We start from the raw sequence: 10014 nt of genomic DNA, 5'->3' as shown, positions 1-10014 counted from the left end.
CTAACCAAAAAGGTTGTGTGCGAGTTAATACCATGTGTAGTAAATTAGAAGGAATTTTCAAACATATTTTTCTCACGACATGGACACATGCATATCTATGCATGGAGTGACATGGCATTTTAATTCCAACAAATAAAAAAATCAAAAACACATGAAACCTTGCTTGATGTAATTTCATGCCACCAACATGATGTGCAGCAAATTAGAAGGAATTTTCAAACATATTTGTCTCATGACATGGACACATGCATATGTATGCATGGAGTGACATGGCATTTTAATTCCAAAAAATTAAAAAAAATTAGAAACACATCAAACCTTGCTTGATGTAATGTCATGCCACAAAGATGATGTGGTAAAAAAATTGGCATGTCTGACGAAAGTTTGGACACACACCATCACAAACCGGAGCAACTCACTAGAAGGCTCGTGGTTCCGAGAGGGAACAATGCATGTTTGATGACGAACGGGAGATAGCGTCCTCTTACGGCCTTCAATTTTTTTCTACGCCTAACATGCACTACTACAACTGTAATGTGAAATTTTGGAAAATTCTAGGGGTCAGTTGACCTTTTAAAGACATTTAAGTGATTTTCTAGCCATTTAATGATCGTAATTCACATTTGAGCTACATCTACATGCAACGCCTAACCAAAACATTTTGAAAAATCATATTTATGTACTTGTGTGCGAGTTAATTCCATGTGCAGTAAATTAGAAGGAATTTTCAAACATATTTGTCTCACAACACGCACACATGCATATGTATGCATGGAGTGACATGGCATTTTAAATACAAAAAATTTAAAAAGAGCTCAGAAACATATGAAACTTTGCTTGATGTAATTTTATGTCACCAAGATGATGTGGTAAAAAAATTGGCATGTTTGACGAAAGTTTGGACACACACCATCACAAATCGGAGAAACTCACTAGAAGGCTCGTGGTTCCGGGAGGGAACAATGCATGTTTGATGACGAACGGGAGATAGCGTCCTCTTACGGCCTTCAATTTTTTTTCTATGCCTAACGTGCACTACTACAACTATAGTGTGAAATTTTGGAAAATTCTAGGGGTCAGTTGACGTTTTAAAGACATTTAAGTGATTTTCTAGCCATTTAATGATTGTAATTCACATTTGAACTACATCTACATGCAACGCCTAACCAAAACATTTTGAAAAATCATATTTATGTACTTGTGTGCGAGTTAATTCCATGCGCAGTAAATTAGAAGGAATTTTCAAACATATTTGTCTCACAACACGCACACATGCATATGTATGCATGGAGTGACATGGCATTTTAAATCCAAAAAATTTAAAAAGAACTCAGAAACACATGAAACCTTGCTTGATGTAATTTTATGCCACCAAGATGATGTGGTAAAAAATTGGCATGTTTGACGAAAGTTTGGACACACACCATCACAAACCGGAGCAACTCACTAGAAGGCTCGTGGTTCCGAGAGGGAACAAAGCATGTTTCATGACGAACGGGAGATAGCATCCTCTTACGGCCTTCAATTTTTTTCTACTACTAACGTGCACTACTACATCTGTAATGTGAAATTTTGGAAAATTCTAGGGGTCAGTTGACCTTTTAAAGACATTAAGTGGTTTTCTAGGCATTTAATGACCGTAATTCACATTTGAACTACATCTACATGCAACGCCTAACCAAAACGTTTTGGAAAATCATATTAATGTACTTGTGTGCGAGTTAATTCCATGTGCAGTAATTTAGAAGGAATTTTCAAATATATTTGTCTCGCAACATGGACACATGCATATGTATGCATAGAGTGACATGTCATTTTAAATCCAAAAATTTAAAAAAAATCAGAAACACATGAAACCTTGGTTGATGTAATGTATGCCACTAAGATGATCTGGTAAAAACTTTGGCATGTTTGACAAAAGTTTGGACACACACCCCTCACAAACCGGAGCAACTCACTAGAAGGCTCGTGGTTCCGAGAGGGAACAATGCATGTTCGATGACGAACGAGAGATATATAGCTTCCTCTTACAGCCTTCAATTTTTTTCTACGTATAACGTGCACTACTACAACTGTAATGTGAAATTTTGGAAATTGTAGGGGTCATTTGACCTTTTAAAGACATTTGGGTGATTTTCTAGCCATTTAATGACCGTAATTCAAATTTGAACTACATCTATATGCAATGACTAACCATAACGGTTTGAAAAATCATATTAGTGTACTTGTGTGCGAGTTAATTTCATGTGCAGTAAATTAGAAGGAATTTTCAAACATATTTGTCTCACGACATGGACACATGCATATGTATGCATGGAGTGACATGGCATTTTAATTCCAAAAAATTAAAAAAATCATAAACACATGAAACCTTGGTTGATGTAATGTCATGCCATCAAGATGATGTCGTAAAATATTTGGCATGTTTGACAAAAGTTTGGACACACACCCCTCACAAACCGGAGCAACTCACTAGAAGGCTCGTGGTTTCGAGAGGGAACAATGCATGTTTGATGATGAACGGGAGATATATAGCTTCCTCTTACGGCCTTCAATTTTTTTCTACGTATAACATGCACTACTACAACTGTAATGTGAAATTTTGGAAAATTCTAGGGGTCAGTTGACCTTTTAAAGACATTTAAGTGATTTTCTAGCCAGTAATGACCGTAATTCACATTTGAACTACATCTACATGCAACGCCTAACCAAAACGTTTTGAAAAATCATATTTTTGTACTTGTGTGCGAGTAAATTCCATGTGCAGTAAATTAGAAGGGCTTTTCAAACACATGCATATGTATGCATGTAGTGACATGGTGTTTTAAATCCAAAAAATTAAAAAAATCAGAAACACATGAAAAACCTTGGTTGATGTATTGTCATGCCATCAAGATGATGTGGTAAAATATTTGCCATGTTTGACAAAAGTTTGGACACACACCCCTCACAAACCAGAGCAACTCACTAGAAGGCTCGTGGTTCCGAGAAGGAACAATGCATGTTCGATGATGAACGGGTGATATATAGCTTCCTCTTACGGCCTTCAATTTTTTTCTACGTATAACGTGCACTACTACAACTGTAATGTGAAATTTTGGAAAATTCTAGGGGTCATTTGACCTTTTAAAGACATTTAAGTGATTTTCTAGCCATTTTATGATCGTAATTCACATTTGAACTACATCTACATGCAACGCCTAACCAAAACATTTTGCAAAATCATATTTATGTACTTGTGTGCGAGTTAATTCCATGTGCAGTAAATTAGAATGAATTTTCAAACATATTTGTCTCACAACACGCACACATGCATATGTATGCATGGAGTGACATGGCATTTTAAATCCAAAAAATTTAAAAAGAACTCAGAAACACATGAAACCTTGCTTGATGTAATTTTATGCCACCAAGATGATGTGGTAAAAAAAATTGGCATGTTTGATGAAAGTCTGGACACACACCATCACAAACTGGAGCAACTCACTAGAAGGCTCGTGATTTCAAGAGGGAACAATGCATGTTTGATGACGAACAGGAGATAGCTTCCTCTTACGGCCTTCAATTTTTTTCTACGTCTAACATGCACTAGTACAACTGTAATGTGAAATTTTGGAAAATTCTAGGGGTCATTTGACCTTTTAAAGACATTTAAGTGATTTTCTAGCCATTTAATGACCGTAATTCACATTTGAACTACATCTACATGCAATGCCTAACCAAAACGTTTTGAAAAATCATATTTCTGTACTTGTGTGCGAGTTAATTCCATGTGCAGTAAATTAGAAGGACTTTTCAAACACATGCATATGTATGCATGTAGTGACATGGTGTTTTAAATCCAAAAAATTAAAAAAAATCACAAACACATGAAACCTTGGTTGATGTAATGTTATGCCACCAAGATGATCTGGTAAAAACTTTGGCATGTTTGATGAAAGTTTGGACACACACCCCTCACAAACCGGAGCAACTCACTAGAAGGCTCATGGTTCCGAGAGGGAACAATGCATGTTCGATGATGAACGGGTGATATATAGCTTCCTCTTACGGCCTTAAATTTTTTTCTATGTATAACGTGCACTACTACAACTGTAATGTGAAATTTTGGAAAATTCTAGGGGTCAATAGACCTTTTAAAGACATTTAAGTGATTTTCTAGCCATTTAATGACCGTAATTCCAATTTGCCATGTGCAGCAAATTAGAAGGAATTTTCAAACATATTTGTCTCATGACATGGACACATGCATATGTATGCATGGAGTGACATGGCATTTTAATTCCAAAAAATTTAAAAAATTAGAAACACATCAAACCTTGCTTGATGTAATGTCATGCCACCAAGATGATGTGGTAAAAAATTGGCATGTCTGACGAAAGTTTGGACACACACCATCACAAACCGGAGCAACTCACTAGAAGGCTCATGGTTCCGAGAGGGAACAATGCATGTTTGATGACGAACGGGAGATAGCGTCCTCTTACGGCCTTCAATTTTTTTCTCCGCCTAACGTGCACTACTACAACTGTAATGTGAAATTTTGGAAAATTCTAGGGGTCATTTGACCTTTTAAAGACATTTAAGTGATTTTCTAGCCATTTAATGACTGTAATTCACATTTGAACTACGTCTACATGCGACGCCTAACCAAAACGTTTTGAAAAAAAATCATATTTATGTACTTGTGTGCGAGTTAATTCCATGTGCAGTAAATTAGAAGGAATTTTCAAATATATTGGTCTCGCAACATGGACACATGCATATGTATGCATGGAGTGACATGGCGTTTTAAATACAAAAATTTAAAAAAAATCTGAAACACATGAAACCTTGCTTGATGTAATGTCATGCCACTAAGATGATCTGGTAAAAACTTTGGCATGTTTGACGAAAGTTTGGACACACACCCCTCACAAACCGGAGCAACTCACTAGAAGGCTCGTGGTTCCGAGAGGGAACAATGCATGTTTGATGACGAACGGGAGATATATAGCTTCCTCTTACGGCCTTCAATTTTTTCTACGTATAACGTGCACAACTACAACTGTAATATGAAACTTTGGAAAATTCTAGGGGTCATTTGACCTTTTAAAGACATTTGGGTGATTTTCTAGCCATTTAATGACCGTAATTCACATTTGAACTACATCTACATGCAACGCCTAACCAAAACATTTTGAAAAATCATATTTATGTACTTGTGTGCGAGTTAATTCCATGTGCACTAAATTAGAAGGAATTTTTCAAATATATTGGTCTCGCAACATGGACACATGCATATGTATGCATGGAGTGACATGGCGTTTTAAATACAAAAAATTTAAAAAGAACTCAGAAACACATGAAACCTTGCTTGATGTAATTTTATGCCACCAAGATGATGTGGTAAAAAAATTGGCATGTTTGATGAAAGTTTGGACACACACCATCACAAACTGGAGCAACTCACTAGAAGGCTCATGATTTCAAGAGGGAACAATGCATGTTTGATGACGAACAGGAGATAGCTTCCTCTTACGGCCTTTAATTTTTTTCTACGTCTAACATGCACTACTACAACTGTAATGTGAAATTTTGGAAACTTCTAGGGGTCATTTGACCTTTTTAAGACATTTAAGTGATTTTCTAGCCATTTAATGACCGTAATTCACATTTGAACTACATCTACATGCAACGCCTAACCAAAACGTTTTGAAAAATCATATTTCTGTACTTGTGTGTGAGTTAATTCCATGTGCAGTAAATTAGAAGGACTTTTCAAACACATGCATATGTATGCATGTAGTGACATGGTGTTTTAGATCCAAAATATTAAAAAAATCAGAAACACATGAAACCTTGGTTGATGTAATGTCATGCCACCAAGATGATCTGGTAAAAACTTTGGCATGTTTGACGAAAGTTTGGACACACACCCCTCACAAACCGGAGCAACTCACTAGAAGGCTCATGGTTCCGAGAGGGAACAATGCATGTTCGATGATGAACGGGTGATATATAGCTTCCTCTTACGGCCTTCAATTTTTTTTCTACGTATAACGTGCACTACTACAACTGTAATGTGAAATTTTGGAAAATTCTAGGGGTCATTTGACCTTTTAAAGACATTTAAGTGATTTTCTAGCCATTTAATGACCGTAATTCCAATTTGCCATGTGCAGCAAATTAGAAAGAATTTTCAAACATATTTGTCTCATGACATGGACACATGCATATGTATGCATGGAGTGACATGGCATTTTAATTCCAAAAAATTTAAAAAATTAGAAACACATCAAACCTTGCTTGATGTAATGTCATGCCACAGATGATGTGGTAAAAAAATTGGCATGTCTGACGAAAGTTTGGACACACACCATCACATACCGGAGCAACTCACTAGAAGGCTCATGGTTCCGAGAGGGAACAATGCATGTTTGATGACAAACGGGAGATTGCGTCCTCTTATGGCCTTCAATTTTTTTCTCCGCCTAACGTCCACAACTACAACTGTAATGTGAAATTTTGGAAAATTCTAGGGGTCAGTTGACCTTTTAAAGACATTTAAGTGATTTTCTCGCCATTTAATGACCGTAATTCACATTTGAACTACATCTACATGCAACGCCTAACCAAAACATTTTGAAAAATCATATTTATGTACTTGTGTGCGAGTTAATTCTATGCGCAGTAAATTAGAAGGAATTTTCAAACATATTTGTCTCACAACACACACACATGCATATGTATGCATGGAGTGACATTGTATTTTAAATCCAAAAAAATTAAGAAGAACTCAGAAAGACATGAAACCTTGCTTGATGTAATTTTATGCCACCAAGATGATGTGGTAAAAAAATTGGCATGTTTGACGAAAGTTTGGGCACACACCATCACAAATCGGAGCAACTCACTAGAAGGCTCGTGGTTCCGAGAGGGAACAATGCATGTTTGATGACGAACGGGAGATAGCTTCCTCTTACGACCTTCAATTTTTTTCTACGTCTAACATGCACTACTACAACTGTAATGTGAAATTTTGGAAAATTCTAGGGGTCATTTGACCTTTTAAAGACATTTAGGTGATTTTCTAGCCATTTAATGACCGTAATTCACATTTGAACTACGTCTACATGCAACGCCTAACCAAAACGTTTTGAAAAATCATATTTATGTACTTGTGTGCGAGTTAATTCCATGTGCAGTAAATTAGAAGGAATTTTCAAATATATTGGTCTCGCAACATGGACACATGCATATGTATTCATGGAGTGACATGGCGTTTTAAATCCAAAAATTTAAAAAAAATCAGAAACACATGAAACCTTGGTTGATGTAATGTCATGCCACTTAGATGATCTGGTAAAAACTTTGGCATGTTTGACGAAAGTTTGGACACACACCCCACACAAACCGGAGCAACTCACTAGAAGGCTCGTGGTTCCGAGAGGGAACAATGCATGTTTGATGACGAACGGGAGATATATAGCTTCCTCTTACGGCTTTCAATTTTTTTCTACGTATAACGTGCACTACTACAACTATAATGTGAAATTTTGGAAAATTCTAGGGTTCAGTTGACCTTTTAAAGACATTTAAGTGATTTTCTCGCCATTTAATGACCGTAATTCACATTTGAACTACATCTACATGCAACGCCTAACCAAAACATTTTGAAAAATCATATTTATGTACTTGTGTGCGAGTTAATTCCATGTGCAGTAAATTAGAAGGAATTTTCAAACATATTTGTCTCACAACACGCACACATGCATAAGTATGCATGGAGCGACATTGTATTTTAAGTCCAAAAAAATTAAAAAGAACTCAGAAACACATGAAACCTTGCTTGATGTAATTTTATGCCTCCAAGATGAAGTGGTAAAAAAAATTGGCATGTTTGACGAAAGTTTGGGCACACACCATCACAAATCGGAGCAACTCACTAGAAGGCTCGTGGTTTCGAGAGGGAACAATGCATGTTTGATGACGAACGGGAGATAGCTTCCTCTTACGACCTTCAATTTTTTTCTACGTCTAACATGCACTACTACAATTGTAATGTGAAATTTTGGAAAATTCTAGGGGTCATTTGACCTTTTAAAGACATTTAAGTGATTTTCTAGCCATTTAATGACCGTAATTCACATTTGAGCTACATCTACATGCAACGCCTAACCAAAACGTTTTGAAAAAAATCATATTTATGTACTTGTGTGCGAGTTAATTCCATGTGCAGTAAATTAGAAGGAATTTTCAAATATATTGGTCTCGCAACATCGACACATGCATATGTATGCATGGAGTGACATGGCGTTTTAAATCCAAAAATTTAAAAAAATCAGAAACACATGAAACCTTGCTTGATGTAATGTCATGCCACTAAGATGATCTGGTAAAAACTTTGGCATGTTTGACGAAAGTTTGGACACACACCCCTCACAAACCAGAGCAACTCACTAGAAGGCTCGTGGTTCCAAGAGGGAACAATGCATGTTTGATGACGAACGGGAGATATATAGCTTCCTCTTACGGCCTTCAATTTTTTTTCTACGTATAACGTGCACTACTACAACTGTAATGTGAAACTTTGGATAATTCTAGGGGTCATCTGACCTTTTAAAGACATTTGGGTGATTTTCTAGCCATTTAATGACCGTAATTCAAATTAGAACTACATCTACATGCAATGCCTAACCAAAACATTTTGAAAAATCATATTTATGTACTTATGTGCGAGTTAATTCCATGTGCAGTAAATTAGAAGGAATTTTCAAACATATTTGTCTCACAACACGCACACGTGCATATGTATGCATGGAGTGACATGGCATTTTAAATACAAAAAATTTAAAAAGAACTCAGAAACACAGGAAACCTTGCTTGATGTAATTTCATGCCACCAAGATGATGTGGTAAAAAAATTGGCATGTTTGACGAAAGTTTCGACACACACCATCACAAACCGGAGAAACTCACTAGAAGGCTCGTGGTTCCGAGAGGGAACAATGCATGTTTGATGACGAACGGGTGATAGCGTCCTCTTACGGCCTTCAATTTTTTTCTACGCCTAACGTGCACTACTACAACTGTAATGTGAAATTTTGGAAAATTCTAGGGGTCAGCTGACCTGTTAAAGACATTTAAGTGTTTTTCTAGCCATTTAATGACCATAATTCACATTTGAACTACATCTACATGCAACGCCTAACCAAAACATTTTGAAAAATCATATTTATGTACTTGTGTGCGAGTTAATTCCATGTGCAGTAAATTAGAAGGAATTTTCAAACATATTTGTCTCACAACATGCACACGTGCATATGTATGCATGGAGTGACATTTTATTTTAAATCCAAAAAAATTAAAAAGAACTCAGAAACACATGAAACCTTGCCTGATGTAATTTTATGCCACCAAGATGATGTGGTAAAAAAAATTGGCATGTTTGACGAAAGTTTCGACACACACCATCACAAACCGGAGAAACTCACTAGAAGGCTCGTGGTTCCGAGAGGGAACAATGCATGTTTGATGACGAACGGGAGATAGCGTCCTCTTACGGCCTTCAATTTTTTTCTACGCCTAACATGCACTACTACAACTGTAATGTGAAATTTTGGAAAATTCTAGGGGTCAGTTGACCTTTTAAAGACATTTAAGTGATTTTCTAGCCATTTAATGATCGTAATTAACATTTGAACTACATCTACATGCAACGCCTAACCAAAACATTTTGAAAAATCATATTTATGTACTTGTGTGCGAGTTAATTCCATGTGCAGTAAATTAGAAGGAATTTTCAAACATATTTGTCTCACAACATGCACACGTGCATATGTATGCATGGAGTGACATTTTATTTTAAATCCAAAAAAAATAAAAAGAACTCAGAAACACATGAAACCTTGCCTGATGTAATTTTATGCCACCAAGATGATGTGGTAAAAACTTTGGCATGTTTGACGAAAGTTTGGACACACACCCCTCACAAACCGGAGCAACTTACTAGAAGGCTCGTGGTTCCAAGAG

Source organism: Triticum dicoccoides, chromosome 5A (genome assembly GCF_002162155.2).
Source record: "Triticum dicoccoides isolate Atlit2015 ecotype Zavitan chromosome 5A, WEW_v2.0, whole genome shotgun sequence".
In the NCBI taxonomy this organism is placed as follows: domain Eukaryota; kingdom Viridiplantae; phylum Streptophyta; class Magnoliopsida; order Poales; family Poaceae; genus Triticum; species Triticum dicoccoides.
Note: the sequence above shows the minus strand (reverse complement) of the source record.